Source organism: Pongo pygmaeus, chromosome 15 (genome assembly GCF_028885625.2).
Source record: "Pongo pygmaeus isolate AG05252 chromosome 15, NHGRI_mPonPyg2-v2.0_pri, whole genome shotgun sequence".
NCBI classification, from domain to species: Eukaryota; Metazoa; Chordata; class Mammalia; order Primates; family Hominidae; genus Pongo; species Pongo pygmaeus.
The window spans coordinates 100,032,679-100,047,098 of record NC_072388.2 but is presented as its reverse complement, the minus strand read 5'-3'; the positions used below and the strand labels follow the sequence as shown (position 1 = coordinate 100,047,098).

Here is a 14,420-nt window from a genome sequence, read left to right as displayed (position 1 = left end):
GCTATGAAACACAATCAGATCTTTGCTATTTCTAATATATATATTATTATTTAATATTATTATTATATAATATATAATATATATATATTAATATATATATATTATATATATATTAGAAATAGCAAAGATCTGATATATATATATAGGATCAATATATATATAGGATCAATTACATCATAGGGAGTAAACTAGTTTTCATGTTGGACCTCAAAGTTCCAAACACAGGTATTTATTGTTCATAATTCATACATCACCAAACTTTGTCTTTGGTCCAGACTTGGAGCTCTTTTTTTTCATTCATGTCTTCATTTATTGATAGATAAATTCATCAACTCACTAATAAGAATAAGTAAATACCAAAGAGTCAGAAAAACTCAAGAGCAAGATTCTTGAATATCTAATATCTGTCTACAAAATTATTTCCCATAGACACTAGATATATTTTATTAATTTAATGCAGTGTTTCACATACAGATTAATCAACATAATGCATTACATGAATCCCATTCTTAAGACATTAACTAATTAAATGCCAAAGTGTATAATAACACAGTGATACCTCTTAAAAAACGCTCAAACCAAGACAAGAATATTGACTCATACTCACACTGGTTTCCAGGAATCTACACAGAGGCAACCATACGTCTTGTGACTATGAGAGAATTCTTAAATCAGTGCCAGTGCATCCCTTCTAAGAAATACAAAGCAAAGCAGCTGATTTTAAAAACTAAGACCTTTTTGTCGATCTTTGCTTTCCCAATAATTTAGGTATTTATTAATTTTTCATAACATATATGTTCATTCTGAACAAAACAACCTCAAAAGGACTGCTCCAAGCAATAAAATTCCTACTACCCAGCATCTATATGATCACTAATGAAAAAGAGGTAACACCCTTAGGTCCATTTCTTTTTTTTTTTTTTTTCTTAGACAGAGTTTTGCTCTTGTTGCCCAGGCTGGAGTGCAATGGCGCAATCTCGGCTCACTGCAACCTCCACCTCCCGAGTTCAAGTGATTATCCTGCCTCAGCCTCCCAAGTAGCTGGGATTACAGGCGTGCACCACCATGTCCATTTAATTTTTTGTATTTTTAATAGAGACAGGGTTTCACCATGTTGGGAGCTAGTGTTTCATTTTATGTTGATAGTATATCTTGAATCATCACACGGTTGAAGTCCATCTCTCCAGCTTCATATTTGTCGAATTATATGTTTGTTTAATACTTTCATCATGGATCAGTTTTAAATAATAACAATATATAAATCCATGAATCCAAAATAAAAGAAGTAGATTCTTACACATTATTAACATCAATCTATCATTTCAAACACTGATTGTCATTTGCAAATGACCCTAGGAAATACATCAGATTTTGTTTTCTGCAAACCTTTAGGTTCCAGACACATATTATTCATCACCCATGACTCCTAAACCATCAATCATTGGTTCAGGTTTACATATCTTTTTCTTCATACTACTGTATATTTGCTTATTAATTAATACTCAATTCATCAAACATAATAAAATAATTATCTGTGAATCACAAAATCTCACAGAAAAGAGATTCTTATATCCCTAATATCTATCTATGGAATCACATCATTCATTTAGTGACGTATGTGTATGTCACTGAATATACCTCTTTCATTAATCATTCCCATTGTTACAAAAATTGATCAATCAACATAATATTTCATGTCAAATCCATACTTATCATTGGTCCACAGTTGGCCTTCTTCGGTTGTATTTAATACTTTTTAAAAAAGTATTCAGTGAGTATCCTAAATAAGCCACCAAAACCAAGGCAAGAAGAGTGACTATAACTCAAATCGGTCTCCATGCTCCAAACACCGGGACAGCCATGGAGCTTGCAAATGCACAGGTCAGTTCAGGTGTGTCCATTCTAAGAAATACAAAGTAGTACAGACAAAAACAAAATTGAGAAATTCTCTCCATTGATCTTTGTAGTTCGAGGTATATACTGATTTGGGGTAATACATGTGACACTTTAACTTAAGAAAAACAACATCAAACTTTCCATTAGCCCAGAATCCAGGCTATTATTTATGTTACCTGCATGATTTTTAACCAGGTGTAACAGCCTGAACCATTGATTTTTTAATGGAATTCAGTGTCTTCAGTGTACATACATGTGGATTCTCTTGCCACCACATCTTTCCATAATTTGATGATGCTTCACCCTATTTACCTTTATGTATTTGTATCCATATGTTGATTGTTTTATTGATCAATTTATTATGATAGAGTAAAAACTCATTTAAAAAGGCCAAATAAGATCCTTATATATTCTTAAATAATCTATAGGATTATTTCTAAAAGAGGCAATAACCTAGATTCCTTCCTTCTTGGACCTCAGAGTTCCAGACATATATTCATCATATATGACTTATACGCCACCAGTGGACATCATTGATCCAGGCTTGGCTCTCATTTTCTTCATTCATATCATTGAATAACACATCAATAATCTAATAATACTAAAATAAATACCAAGAATCACAAAAACTAGAAGACAAGATTCTTGAATATTTCTAACATCTGTCTATGGAATAAGCAGAAATATAATAATATTTCTAACATCTGCCTATGGATCAGCTGACCTCAAGGCTTCATATATAATAATTACATTTTTTACATTTGGGTGATGGTTGGCAGTCACTGATTACATTTTGCACTTACTGAATACCCTTCAGAAGAACACTGAAACTGAGACAAGAAGTTTGACTATTACGTCAGTCTCCATGTTCCTAACACGTGGAGGCAACCACTGATCTCATAGCCACAGAACACCAAAATCAGCTCGGGTCTGTCCATTCTGAAGAGTACAGAGCAGACTAAAAACATTGAGACCTAATCTCTGTTGATCCTGCCTTTCTGCATTGCATTTATTCAGTGATTTGGGTATTTACTAATTTTTCATATTATAGGTGTCTTTCTCTCTTAACAGAAGAAACAATCTCTGACCAAGAAAATAAAACTGACTCTTACTTGTTAGATTCTATATAATCCTTAGTCAAAGAGGAAACACTGTGATCCATTTCTTTGATAAGAGGAATCAGTATCTCCTATTTTTAGTAATAATTTACCTCATCTCCTACATTCATAGCCAGACACTCTACCTTAAATCTCTACTTGTATTTTTATCTGTTTATATTTGTTTAATGGTTCTATCATTCATATATTAGTAATAATAAACCTAAATCTATGACCCCAAGATAAGAAAATGATCTTTGTATGTTTCTGACATTGTCTACAGGATCATTTCCAACAGAAGCAAAAACCTAGATTCTTTTCTTCTCATATTCATCATCCATGACTTATCTGCCACCAGTGGTCACCATTGATTCATAGTTGGATCTCTCTTTCATCATTCATTTCTAAATGTTTATTGAATAAATCATTTCTTCTTTGATAATAAAATGAAGACATGATTTTGAAAACCCAAGAACAAGATAATTGAAGAATCCTTACATTTGTCTATACAATCATTTCCCACAGAGACTACATCTCTTTGATTAATTAACCTCAATGTTGCACATTATCATTAAGCCAGTTAACTTTTTATTATATTAAATGATTTTTAATAATATCAGGAATACTATTAAACAACCTAAACCAAGACATGAACCATTACTCACATTGGCCTAACACAGAGGCAACATAGCCTTGATCACAGCAAAATGATCAGCTCATTGCATCCATCCTGAAAAGTGCAAAGCAGAGAAGATGATTAAAAAATTGAATATTCTTTACATTAATCTATATTTTTCACCATTCATTTACATAGTCATTTGAGTATTTATTAATTTTTTCTTAATACAACAAATGTGAAACTTGCAACTAACTCAGAGCACTAACCATTACTTATTACTATCTATATGATCCTTAGTCAAAGATGTATTACACTTGGTCCATTAATTATCCAAACATTTCAATTTATATTAGTATTATTTCTCTTTACTACACATTTCAACAATAAACAATACTTCACCCTCATCTATATTCACTTATACACATTTGTTTATTCTTCATTGCGATTTTAATAATATAATATTTTTAAAATTCATAAACATAAAGAAAAAGAACAAGGTTCTTGTATTTCCCTGACATCTGTCTACAGGAGTTTTTCAGACAGAGGGACTAGGCTAGATACTGCTTGTGATGGACCTCAGAGTTCTAGACACGTATTCATTGTATGACTCCTAGGCCACCAGTGGTCATCAATCCAGCCAGAATTGGCCCTCTTTTTCTCCTTTTATTTATAAGTTGTTTCCTAATGATTCATTAGTTCACTAACAATATCATAAATACCTCTGGATCACCAAGTTTTAAGGACAAGATCCTTAAGTATTCCTAGTATCTGTCTACATAATCATTTGCTTCAATTAGTATATTAATACTTCCTTCATCAATCATGTTCATTGTTTAAAATATCCATTAATCTACACAATATTTCATGTCAAGTCCATATGCATCCTTAGACATGGCTGGCCTCCCTTGATTATATTAATATATAATATTTTTAAATATTACACTGAATATCCTAAACAAATAAGCAAAAGCAAAAAATAATTTTACTGTTAACTCACATTGGCCCATGTGCACCTCTACAGAGGGGCAGACATGGGGCTCCAGATCAAGGAAAGATGTTCTGCCAGCCCAGGTGTGTCCATTCTGGGAAGTGCAAAGCAGAGAAGATAACAGGATTGAAATATTTATCACGGATTCATTCATTTGACCCTTCTCTTAGTCATCCAGGTATCTATTAATTGTGGTAATATTTATCAATTTTCTTTTTAAAAAATGAACAACAGCACACTTGTTCTGATGCAAAATAAGAAACTTCACTATACTGCCTATGTCATCCGTAGTCATATTTTCAATACATTTTAATGATTTCTGTTGTCTCACCATTTACATTGAGTGGACATGCTTCACACTCTTCATCTTTACTTTTTCACATGTGTACATTGATTATTACATCAATGAATTTATTTTAAAGAAGAAACAAAATTCACAAAAACAATCCAAGAAGATGGCCCTTTTGTATTTCCAAAACCTAACTTTAAGATCACTTCAAAAGCAATAGACTATATTTCCTCCTCTATTGAACCTCAGAGTTCTAGACACACATTATTCAGCATCCTTGACTTCTATACCACCAGTTTTCATCATTGGCTCAGGTTTAGGACTCTTTAGCTTAATTCTCATTTACATGTATTTATGCATTAATTCACGAATATTAATATTATAATCCATGTAAATATAATACCCAAAGAGTAAGAGCACAGAATATTCTAGAACTTTCTATATAATCTGTCAGTTTGATATATCTTTCATGAATTATCCTCAATGTGTCATAAATGAGCTAGTAAATATACTGTTTCAACCAACCTTATATTTATCATTGGCTGAGGCTGGCCTTTTGGATGATTTTTCACACTTTCATGATATTATGAATACCCTTTAAAAAGTCTCTTAGAGAAAGACATGAACTTTATTACTCACACTGATCTCTACGCTCCTAACCAACAGTGGCAACCACAAATCTCATGACCATGAATGCTTAGGTCGGCTCAAGTGCATCCATTCTGCAGAATACAAAGAGCAGGTAACTCTTTTAAAAAAAATTCAAACCTTATCTCCATTGATCCTTTCCATATTTCCGTTATTCAGTTATTTTGATATTAATTTTTCAGAATGGAAATGTCTTCTCTCATAACAAAAGGAACAATCTCAAATGAGACTTAACCAGAAAATGAAACTGACCCTTACTTATTAGAGTCTAGATGAACCTTAGCCAAAGAGACGATACTCATGATCCATTTCTTTAAGGGGCACCAGTGTTTAAAATTTTTAGTGATAATATTTCTTACATCATCATGTATATTCATAATTGAACAATGATTCACCTTCTATTTATTTTTTCTTGTTTAATTGTTCTGTCATTTATCTATTGATGATAAACCTATTAATCCAAAGTAAGAATATGATCTTTGCACATTTCTGATATCTATCCAGTTATGTTTTCTGTTGGACCTCAGAGTTTCAGACACGTAGTATTCATCGTCCATGACTCAAACGCCACCAGTGGTCATCATTGGTCCATGTTTAGTAGAGGTGGGGTTTCACCATGTTAGCCAGGCTGGCTCTCGAACTCCTGACCTCAGGTGATCCACCCACCTCGGCCTCCCAGAGTGCTGGGATTACAGGCATGAGCCACCACGCCCGGCCAGGGAGACAGTTCTAATAACTACTTCAATGTCCTTTTCTGCTAATGCTCACATCTGTATAAGTTCTCAGTTGGTTTTGATTAATTCATTAGTCTCTTAATTGTGGGTTGTGTATTTTTTGCCCGTTTGAATGCCTGGTAAATTTGCAAATGTTGTGAATTTTACCCTGCTTGTGTGCTGGATATATATGTATTTCTAAAAACATCCTTGAGCTTTGTTCTGGGATACAGTTAATCTACCTGGAAAGAGTTTGATCCTTTTGGATCTTGTTTTTACCATCCATTAGGTCTGAAGCAGCATTTAATCTGGGGTGAATTATTTCCCCCATGGAGGCACTCGCTTCTTGAGAAACCTCTCCAACGCCCTGTGAGGATGCGCATTTCCAGGCTGCTTGGTGGAAATGGACACTAGTCCCTGCCCTACATGAAAGTTGGGTACTGGTCTCCCTAATTTTTTGGACAGTTTAAGATTTTTTTCTTTTTTCTTTTTATTGATAATAATAAAATAACCATGAAGCACAAAAACCTAGATCATGAATGAGCCTGAAATAGTCCTGCATCTCTATATAGAATCACTTTATCTCTTTTAGTAATCATCTGCAAAGATGATTAATCAATATAATGTTTCATATCAATTCCATATTTATCACTAGGCCATGGCTGGCTTTCTTTGATTATATTTCATACTTTTCAAATAAAGAGTGTATGTCCACAAAAACTCGTATTTTTTTCCATGCGCCAAACATACAGAGGCAACTATACATCTTGTGACCACCAAAAAGAATGCTTAAATCAGCTCCAGTGCATCCATTCTAAGGAGTACAAAGCAGAGCATTTGATTAAAAGAAAATTAGGACTTTATCTTAATTGAATCTTACTCCCCACATTTAATTTACTCATTCACTTAGGTGTTTATTAACTTTTTGTAGTTTATATATTTTCTAGACAAAACATACAACCTCCACTTGGTTTGAACCAGAGTAATAAAGTTGACTATTATTTATCAGTGTCTATATGATCATTAAGGGTAACACTTTGATCCACTTATTTCTTAATGGGAATAGTGTTTTCAACATTTATTATTAATATTTCTTGCCTGACCACATATATTGATAATTGAATAAAGCTTCACCATCTATAGTATAATAAATCATACTTATTGATTTATATATTAATTTAATGCTTCCATCATTGATTTACTTATAAGAATGCTATCAAATACGTATTAGGAATATACAAAGATTTTGCCCTTTTATTTTGGATTTCCATCAGAGTAATTAGACTAAATTTTTTATTGTGTTGGACCTCAGATTTCCAGATACAAACCATTATTCAAGCTCCCTGACTCATACCCCAACTGTCATTATCATTGGTCCAGGCTTGGGCCTCTTTTATCTCATTCATCTCTACATTTCTTTACCGGTTCATTTATCAGTAAACCAATCATATTAAAGTAAATATCTACATATCCAAAATGCTTATGAACAAAATCCCAAAACCCTTGAGAACAAGGTGGCTTAAGTATCCCTAACACCAGTCTATAAAGTCATTTACCATGTTTTTTTCATTAATTATCCACAGTGTTATAAATATTGATTAATCAACATGTTTCATGTCCACCGCATACTTTCCACTGGGTCATGGGTGGCTTTCTTTGGTTATTTTAAAAATTTATAGTGAATCTTTTCAAATCTACCCTAAACAAATACAAACATATGACAAGAAGATTGACTCTCACTTCCATTAGTGTCCGGGCTCCTACCCAGAGGCAACTGTGGAGAACGCGATCACAGCAGAAGGCCTGTAAGTACAAAGCAGTGCAGATAAAGAAAATAAAAATGGAGACATTATTTTCCTCGATCTATGCATGTCACCTTTCATTTAGCCAATCATTTAGACATTTAAAATATTCAGTTAATATTTATTAATTTTTTTTAAGAAAACCAACAATGATCTTGACACTGACACAAATCAAGAGCGTTTCCTTGTATATTGACTATTTCATAATAGACGCTATTGTTTTCAATATATATGAATAGTTTCTTTTATCTACTCATACAGTTTTTATAATTGGACAGTACTTCACTTATTCAGATTTATTTATATTTGTTTATTAATTATTTTATCTATCTATATTATTTATATCCTCTGTATCATCCTTAGCTAGAGGTAACACATTTGAACCATTTATTTCTTAACAGACTTTTTTCCATATGTATATAAATGGCTTCTCTTGTTTCCCTACATAGTTTCATAATTGTATGATGATTTCATTATTCATGTGTGCTTATATTGCTTTATTGATTCTTTCATTGATCTATTTATAATAATAAAATCAAAATCCATTAGTGTGAAAACCAAGAACATGAGCCTTGTGTATTCTTAAATCTACCCATAGGGTATGGTATTTTCAACAGAGGCAGAGTTGCAGACATGGTATTCATTACCCATGGCTGATTTGCCACCAGTCATCATGGACTGAAGACTGGCCCTCCTTTTCTCCATTACTTTACATTTGTTTATTGATTAATTCATCCTTTCACTAATAGTAATTAAATAATGTTACAAAAACTTAAGAACAAGAAATACTGTATAGCTCTCTATAGGATCATCTGTCACAGTGATTTTATCATTAATCATTTTTAATTTTTTAATATTAGATAATCAACATAATGTTTCATGGCAATGCCATATTTACCACTGGACCATGGTTAACCTTTTGGATTATCTGTAACGTTCTTAATAAAACAATGAATACCCATTAAAAACCCAGAACCAAGACAAGAACTTTGAGTATACTCACATTGGTCTCCAAGCTTCTACCACACAGAGGCAAACAGAAACCTCGTGACCATGGAAGAGTGCTTAAGTCAACTTGAGGGTGTTCATTCTGAGAGTACAAAGCAAAAAAGATAAAAAGATGGAAATATTCTGTCCATTTATCCATACATTTCTCTTTTCATTCTATTAGTCATGTAAGTATGTGTGAAACTATTTTTTTCTTGAGAAAACAAACAACCATGAACATGGTCCTGACCCAAATGACCTGATATAGGTTATTATTATTTTTACTGTATATGCCATCCTGCAGCAAGCGAGTAATACCTTTGAGTCATTTATTTGTTAATAGAAAAAAGACCTTATTGTTTTATATATAAATGAATAGTATTTCTTATTTCACCATATATTTCCATAACTGGACAATGCCTCACTATTTTTATCTTCATGCAGTTAAAATATATTTGCTTATTGATTCATTGATCCAATTATAAAAATAGAGGGAAAATGCATGAACATGAAGACCAAGAACAACATCCTCAAATATTCCTAATGTCTATCCTTAGGATCAGAAGGTGAAGACTAGATTTTTTATTATATTGGACCTCAGACTTCCAGACCTGTATTCATCGTCAATGACTCATACGCCACCAGTCATCATCATTGGTCCAAGATTGACTCTATCAAAAACATTAGTTTTGATTAATTAATCAATTCATTCAATTAATTAATTCATTAATTAATCAATTCATTCAATTAATCAATTCATTAATAGTGCTGTAATCATAAAATAAATAGCTATGAATAGGGAACTCTTAAGAATAAATTTGTACTTAAGTAGTGAATAATAAAAATGCTTGACCCTCTTTGATTATATTTTAGACTTCTTAAGAATACAGAGAATACCCTTAAAACAAAACAAGAATTTTGACTACTACTCACAAGAGTCTTCCTGTGACACACGGAGGTAACCGTACAGTTCACAGTCATTGCACAGTGATTAAATCAGATGGGGCTGTTCATTCTGAGGAGTACAAAGCAGACCAGAAGATAAACACTGATAACTTGTCTTCAGTCACCTTTGTATTACCCTTTCATTTTCACAATAGTTTAGGTATTTATTAATCTGTGATAATATTTACATATTTTTCTTTTAATAAAATTAACAACCTTGAACTTGAACTGATCCAGAACAATAATATTGACTATTTCTTATATGCAGTGTCTTAAGACGCTTAGACAAAGTAGCATGCTTGACACATAATATTTCTTGAGACTTCAGTGTTTTCCATTTATATTATTAGTTTTCCTTGCCTAATCACATTTATTCATAGTTGAACAATGCTTCAGTCTCCTTTTTTACTTGTTTATATGCTTGTTTATTGGTTCTGTCATTGATCCCTTTATAATAATAAAATCAAAATTTACTAACAAAATCCTTGATATTAGACTTAAGAATTTAAGACAATTACTCACAGCAGCCTATGTCCTCCCTACTCACATAGGTAGCCATCAAAACCTTCATCAGTGGAAAATGATTGGATCAGCCATCACGCTTCCAGTCTGTGAAGTACAAAAGAGATGTTAGAAAGAATGAAACAACTGTGATTTTTCTTTCTGTTTATGGATGTCATGTGTTATTGGACTAACTGAAATTCTTGATAGGTAACAGAGTTTTATCCTTAGCTTATGACTGACCTATGACTAGCTCAAAGTCAAGTTTTAATAAACTAATAAGTACAATAAACCTCATTCCTAAATACAAAAAAAAGAACTATATAATGAATAGTTGTCTCTATGCCCGTCTCGCATAGATAACAATAATTTAGGTTTACCTTTAAATGAACTGCATTTAAATGAAATTAATCTAAATGATTGTTTCACGGCACAGTTTCATCAATGGTCTACGGTATCCCTTATTTATGTATACATCAGTTTGTATACATCTGTATCTATGTATTTGCGTCTGTACTTCCTTATGGATTAATTATCATTCACATTTCTAAAGAAAATGAACAGGTTAAGAAAACCAACAACTAAGAACTAAAATACAATGTTTGCATCTGTCTACATATAAAATACCCTTAGTGGACAGAGCCTTGAAATTCTTTGTATATCTGAACAGCAGTTAAATAAAAAGGAACCCAGGCTTCTTAACAGTCAATGTTTGGCCCTCTTTAGTTTAGTTAGTGGGTTAATCTTTTACTTATTTATTTAACAGCTTTTTTCTTTTAATAAAATGAAAAACTATGAATTCACTCTATAACCTGAACAAGAACATTGACTATTACAAAAATTGCCTATATTCTCCTCATCCAAAGGGATAAAATGCTTCATAAAGTCCTAGTGAAAGTCAGTGTTTCAGAAATATTTTTTGGAATAGCAAATTCATGCTGGGCTTAATACCTAGGTGATGGGTTGGCAGGTGCAGCAAACCACCATGGCACACATTTCCCTAGGTAACAAACCTGCACATCCTGCACATATAACCCAGAACTTAAAATAAAATTAAGATGTAAAGAAGAAACAAAAAATTATTGTTTCATTCTATACACCCGTAGTAGATTCTTTTCTTCTTTCATTCTACATTAGTGCATTGATTCAATCATCGATACATTTATAATAATATAATCAATACCCATCAAAACCTTAAAACTAAAATACCATGAGTACTGCCACATTGTCTATGGGCTCATTTACCACTATCCCTCTTGGGAATGGACATTACTACTGCATATTTGAACTAATCTTAATCCTTGGTTCATACCCAACAAAAACCCACCATTGGTCCATATTTAGTATTCTTCATCATCATTCATTTACACATTATCTCATGTTTCATTGATTTACTAACAGTATAATCAATTCCTATGAATCCCAAAAACCCCATAACAAGAAATCAGACAACCCTGACATCTCTTCATAGGTCATTTCTCACAGAGGAACGAAGATAGATCCCTTTGTGTGATAGATTGTTTTTCAGATTAGCAGATTAATGACTATATCTGCTTCATATTAATCCCATACTCTTAATTGGTCAAAACTTGATCAACTTTCATTGACCTTGTCCATACTTTAAGGATGTGATGATAAAGAACTATGAACCTACCATTTTACTCCACACTGACAATATCCTCCATCTTGGAATGTGAATAAGCTGTCTTTATAGAGGGAGGTTAAAATCAACTGTGACTCATATAAAATTGAATAATTAATTTTTACATTAATTAACTCAATAATTAACTATTAAAATGAATAAGATGGTCTTGCTTTTCTCTTCTTAACTGACCATAGATGTGCTGAACGATTCACATATAACTTCATTTATTTTATTTGCATACGTAGTCATTTATTCCTTTCCAGAAAGAGTTAACTCTCTTAACAACCACTAAAGCAAAAGCAATCACTTTGTTACTTACGTAGGTTTCTACACTCATTACTCAAACAGACAATAACCATGATCTTCCTCGCTGGAGAATAATTGAATCATTGTGCATTCATTCTGTGGAGTACAAGGTGAATATAAAAATCGGTAGATGAGAGAGAGAAAGAGAGAGAGAGAGAGAAATGGATCAGCCTAGATTTAGATTTTTTTTTAATTCCGTTCAAGTCAACAATTATTGATTAGAAATAAACCCTGGTGCTTGTCATATATTTAAAAGATGAATGACATACCCATTGATTCATTGATTAGTTGACTCAAGTATGAAATTTAACTACTATAAGTAAAACCAAGCAAAATAATAAGAACTGTGACTATTAAACCCGTCTGTCTGTTTATCTGCCTTCTACTCAACTAGGAAAGAGTTAAATCTCCTTTCTACATGAATCTTGCTAGAAAGAATTAAATTAATCTGCATCTTGGATTCGAGTACATTCTCAACAATTGTGTATGCGTGCATACATACATACATATAAAGTTAAATAGTTACACATGGAGGCATTTGTCTATTCCGTATTTTAAGGAAATTGCACCAACGAGACTGAAAGGGAAATACTATCCAAATATATAAACATATTCACCATTCCAAAAATGCAAGAGCCTACCTCAATTTTGTTTATGGAAATAATGACAATACAGGAGAGCTGTTGTATGGAACTGGATTAATCACTCTTTTTGTTCCATAATACCTGACCCTCATTGATCCATGATTTGGCCTTATTTTAAATAATTGATTGAGACATTAATTTGTTCCTTTTTACATTTATAATAAAATCATTATATCTGTGACTTCACAGAAACTGGACAATATCAGTGCCTGTCCAATGCTCATTAAACAGAAAATTCAGATCATTTTCCTTGTTTTCGTAAATTAAACTGAGGAACTGAATTTAAATAGTGAAGATTATTAGAATTCATTATAACTGGTCATTTGACATATTCTCAAGATAGATCCATGTGTAAACTCTCTCAATTAGGTAGTAATTTAAGCAATAATTAAAGTAAACATTTTGCCCTTTTCTTTAAAAAAAAAAACAAAAAATGAACACCCTAAAGCAGAACAACAACATGGACTCTAACATCCATTTATCTAAATGCTCCTTACCCAAAGGATCAGCTTTGATTAATTTATTTTACTGGGACTTAGTGCTTCAGAAATGTATTAGTAATGATTCTTGTTATTTTATATACTCTCATATTTGGAACAGGAATAACCATTCTGTTTTTATTTATACTGCACTTTTCTTGATTTATCCATGTACTTGTTTACTAAAAATAATACAGTCCATACTCAGAAGCCCAAGAACTAAATCCTGATTATTGTTAGCTTCTGGAATAAGCTCATTTCCCATAGACATAATAAAAAGTATTCTTTTTGTAGTGGACCTCAGAGTTATAGGGTTTAATCAAAATCCAAGATTCAGACACCCCAGGGTACTCATCATTGATCCAGGATAAGCAATCTTTTCCTTCATTTATACCTTTGTTTATTGATCCATTCATTGATTCAGTAGCAGTAATAAAATCAATACCCATTGTTATTTTAGCATCCAAGAACAATATCCTTGAATATAACCAAGATGTGTTTACAGGCTCTTTTCGCATAGACTAGCCCTTTTCTCAATAGACTAGATCTCCTTTTGTAGTGGCCCACAGTGAAGCAAGTATAGATCAATGAACATCCTTGCTTCCCAGCCATCTCATTCCACTTGTCTTCCACCTTTCCATACGTTCCTCCCTCTTTAAAGAGCTGTCTAACAGGACTTTGCATACAATGTAAATGTACTGTAACTGCATTCTCCAATACAGTCACCAATAGCAACATACAGCTACTGAGCACTAGAAATGTGGCTAATGCAACCAAGAAATTACATTTAAAAGTGCATGTACCTGTAATCATTTTAAATATAAACAGCACACGTGGATAGAGGAAAAGACATTGAACAGT

General features: G+C 32.4%; 1 long non-coding RNA gene, 8 other non-coding genes and 2 pseudogenes across 13 annotated transcripts in view; all 11 read right to left on the bottom strand.

Annotated features, from left to right (window-relative positions):
* Positions 1-133: 133 nt before the first annotated feature.
* LOC129012704 (uncharacterized) overlaps positions 134-14,420 on the bottom strand; it is a 73,149-nt gene continuing 58,862 nt past the window's right edge. For all 5 annotated transcript variants that reach the window (XR_008493686.2, XR_008493688.2, XR_008493687.2 and 2 more), the window contains 9 exons: positions 12,450-12,532; positions 10,507-10,593; positions 9,973-10,054; positions 9,056-9,142; positions 7,991-8,053; positions 5,529-5,611; positions 4,610-4,694; positions 3,659-3,723; positions 134-1,902 (listed from right to left, as the gene is read on the bottom strand). This is a non-coding gene — a long non-coding RNA (uncharacterized LOC129012704). The remainder of the gene's footprint in view (positions 1,903-3,658; positions 3,724-4,609; positions 4,695-5,528; positions 5,612-7,990; positions 8,054-9,055; positions 9,143-9,972; positions 10,055-10,506; positions 10,594-12,449; positions 12,533-14,420) is intronic.
* Positions 201-274, bottom strand: LOC129013421 (small nucleolar RNA SNORD113/SNORD114 family). The gene has a single exon (XR_008493901.1). It is a non-coding gene; the product is annotated as a small nucleolar RNA SNORD113/SNORD114 family (small nucleolar RNA).
* Positions 1,381-1,449, bottom strand: LOC129013427 (small nucleolar RNA SNORD113/SNORD114 family; annotated as a pseudogene).
* On the bottom strand, positions 2,366-2,437 carry LOC129013385 (small nucleolar RNA SNORD113/SNORD114 family). The gene has a single exon (XR_008493870.1). It is a non-coding gene; the product is annotated as a small nucleolar RNA SNORD113/SNORD114 family (small nucleolar RNA).
* On the bottom strand, positions 3,296-3,368 carry LOC129013424 (small nucleolar RNA SNORD113/SNORD114 family). Its single transcript, XR_008493904.1, has one exon. It is a non-coding gene; the product is annotated as a small nucleolar RNA SNORD113/SNORD114 family (small nucleolar RNA).
* Positions 4,182-4,248, bottom strand: LOC129013410 (small nucleolar RNA SNORD113/SNORD114 family; annotated as a pseudogene).
* LOC129013402 (small nucleolar RNA SNORD113/SNORD114 family) lies at positions 5,128-5,202 on the bottom strand. The gene has a single exon (XR_008493887.1). It is a non-coding gene; the product is annotated as a small nucleolar RNA SNORD113/SNORD114 family (small nucleolar RNA).
* On the bottom strand, positions 6,054-6,128 carry LOC129013379 (small nucleolar RNA SNORD113/SNORD114 family). The gene has a single exon (XR_008493865.1). It is a non-coding gene; the product is annotated as a small nucleolar RNA SNORD113/SNORD114 family (small nucleolar RNA).
* LOC129013414 (small nucleolar RNA SNORD113/SNORD114 family) lies at positions 7,552-7,629 on the bottom strand. Its single transcript, XR_008493894.1, has one exon. It is a non-coding gene; the product is annotated as a small nucleolar RNA SNORD113/SNORD114 family (small nucleolar RNA).
* LOC129013381 (small nucleolar RNA SNORD113/SNORD114 family) lies at positions 9,630-9,701 on the bottom strand. The gene has a single exon (XR_008493867.1). It is a non-coding gene; the product is annotated as a small nucleolar RNA SNORD113/SNORD114 family (small nucleolar RNA).
* LOC129013415 (small nucleolar RNA SNORD113/SNORD114 family) lies at positions 13,853-13,924 on the bottom strand. Its single transcript, XR_008493895.1, has one exon. It is a non-coding gene; the product is annotated as a small nucleolar RNA SNORD113/SNORD114 family (small nucleolar RNA).